A 2,810-nucleotide genomic window follows, 5' to 3' on the forward strand; every position below is an offset into this window, starting at 1 on the left:
AGAAAAATGACAACTGTGTCTGGTTTAATTCCAAATAAGAAAAGGATCACCACGTGGCTACCTACATCTCTTCATTCTCATGAATCTCCCCAACTCCCAGATCCTCTTGACCCTTTTTAAGGATGAATAACCATAGTTGATTAAGTCAAAACCTGACCTTGATTGGGTCATAAACATCCTTCAAAGATGTTGATTATAACTGAAAGAGATAGAAACCTTAGCACCTCTGTAATATTAAAATAAAAACAAAACAGAAACCAACCAAACGACTTTATTTTTTAAAAAAACCCAAAATACGCATAGCTGCCTGAAGAGGAGATCTTGATCCTTTCACTAAGCATATTCTTCTCCTATCCACAGGAGGCCATCCACAGGAGGACCAAAGTCAAAAGGAATCCATTACTCATTTCCTCTCCGGCTCTTCTTGTGGCTTTTCTTATTAGACCTTTCAGGAGACTTGGAGTGACTCCTGTGTCTGTGACTACGGTGGTGCCCTGGGGATTTAGAGCGGGATCTGTGTCGTCTGTCTCGGGACCTGCTTCGATGGCGTCGTGGACTCTTGCTCCTATGCCTTTCTCGGCGCGGAGAAGGGCTTCTTCTTTTGGGGGATCTACTTCGCCTCCTGGGAGACCGACTCCGACTCCTCCTGGAGCGCAGTGCAGGAGAACGTCGTGGCTTGTCCAGGTCTCGGTAGCTTCTTCGGCGATGGTCAGGTGATGGGACTCTTTCCAGCTTCTCCTCTTCTTCTTCCTCCTCCTCCTCCTCGCTGGATTCCACATCATCCATGTCCTCCTCCAGAGCACTAACTCGGGGCTCCAGTTGTTCAGCTTCCTCCAGCACATAGCGTTTCTGTAGCCGGGGCAAAATGATATCACAGACTCTCTCACTGTGCAGAAGTTCATCAATGAACTCATCTACGTGCATCAGTTCAAACTCCCCATTCCGGTTCTGGCTCTTGATTTTTCGATAGTCGTTGTACAAAGGCTCCAGGTACTTGTAGCAATCAATTGCAGTTCCTGTGAGCCTCATGTAAAGTGCCCCCAACATCCGGACGTACTTGAAATCTTCATTTTTTATGAACTCAACAATGATATCCTTCTCAGGCTGAATCTGAAGCATCTTCAAGGTCAAACACAGAAAAGGAGTTGGCTTTATGTTTCCACCATAGACACCACCCACAAACCTTAACTCCATGGCTTTGTCGACTACAAGTTCAGCCGTAAGGCCAAAGCACTCTTCTTTCCAGTACTTTGATTCATAGATGCGCGTGCGAATGATCTTCTCCACCAGATACTGAGGGTTGGTGCCATGGATGCTGTGGGCATCCTTGACCGTACGGTTCGCCATCTTAGAACGCTTTCGATTCTATTTCCGTGGGCTTCTTCAATAGGTCACCTCGGGGTTTTAAAAAACAGACGTGCAGAGGCGGAGGAAACCCTTCTAAGACCTGCAGGCCACCAGCTTGGAACTGGAAATGGCGGCGCCGCACCCTTTCCCGGGACTAAGCAAGACTGGTCTCAGAGATGGCGGAAGCACGTCAGGAGCCCGCGGTGGGCGTGGCGAGGCGGTTGAGAACGCCAATCGGAACCAAGCTGTGGGCGGGGTCATGGCTGGCCGTGGGAAGAAAAGTTTTCTCCTCTGACTTCTAGTCCAGCTCAGGCATTTGCTGGCCGTCCAGTTAGATGGTCCGCAGTGTGGCTGGCGGACCCCGGACGGACAAGTGCTGTGCAGCTGCTCCCCGAGTGCCTGGGCTGCAAGCGGTGGGAAGCGTGGGGAATCGGCCAGCCCTGGCAATCTTCGGCGTGGTGAGTGCGGCTCCCGGCCCCTCCAGGCAAGGTCTTTCTCCACAGACTCACGGATTTCGTTCCACACACGTACACCCAGAGCCCGTTCAGTGGCGGGCACGCCCTCCTTAGTTCTTTTGTGTGCTTCCTAGCATGACACAGCCATGCCTTTCCCAGGCTCCTCTAATAATTCAAACTTCCTACTGTTGCACTGTAGCGGCTCCAATGCATTCCTGTCCAGTCTCTTGTCCCAGCCATTAAGGGCAGCTGTTCTCCCTCCCTACCCTCAGTCGTTTCTCCATGTATCCTGGGCTCCCTGTTGCCGCTTCTGGATAGAAGACTTTTTCACAGCTCAGCTGGTGTGCTGGTTAGAATTTGAATGACCCCTATAGACTCATATATTTGAGTGTTCGGTTCCCAGGTGGTGGACTCTTTAGGAGGCATGGTCTTGTTGGAGTAGGTATTTCCATGTGGTTGGGGTTTATGGTTTCAAAAACCCACGCCAGGCCCAGTCTAACTCTCTGGCTCCTGCTGGTGTGGTGGATCACGGCGCAATCTCTCCGCTGCAGCAAGAGCCCACAGCACCATGCCTGCCTGCTGCCATGCTGCTCACCAGGATCGTGACCCATGGACTCATCCTTTGAAAACTGTAAGGAAGCTCCCAATTAAATGATTTCTACCACAAGATGTCTTAGTCATGGTGTCTCTTCACAGCACTAGAACAATGAGTAAGACAGCTGGGGGAGGGGTGGAATCCACGTGCTTTGTCATTCACTGCACCTTCATTCAGAGACCCTCTGCTGGTAATTACCAAGGCCAGAGCAGATATGTGAAATAAAGATGCCGAGGTGCATTTCTATGGAAGGAAGTATGAAGTGAACAGGAGCAAGTGGAAGCGGGGAACAGAGGCTCAATTTTCATTGAAACATCTGCAATGAGACGCTCCTTCACACCCATTCAATACAATCAGCCTTAGGAGCTGGTCGAAAAGATAGGAAGACACTGGCACCCTCACATTTGTCTGGA

General features: G+C 50.2%; 1 pseudogene across 1 annotated transcript; it reads right to left on the reverse strand.

Annotated features, from left to right (window-relative positions):
* Nucleotides 1-265: 265 nt before the first annotated feature.
* LOC143273304 (pre-mRNA-splicing factor 38A pseudogene) lies at nucleotides 266-2,235 on the reverse strand (annotated as a pseudogene). The gene has a single exon (XR_013051273.1). The product of XR_013051273.1 is annotated as a pre-mRNA-splicing factor 38A pseudogene (transcript).
* Between the last annotated feature and the right edge of the window lie 575 nt (nucleotides 2,236-2,810).

This window comes from Peromyscus maniculatus, chromosome 5, assembly GCF_049852395.1.
Source record: "Peromyscus maniculatus bairdii isolate BWxNUB_F1_BW_parent chromosome 5, HU_Pman_BW_mat_3.1, whole genome shotgun sequence".
NCBI lineage: Eukaryota > Metazoa > Chordata > Mammalia > Rodentia > Cricetidae > Peromyscus > Peromyscus maniculatus.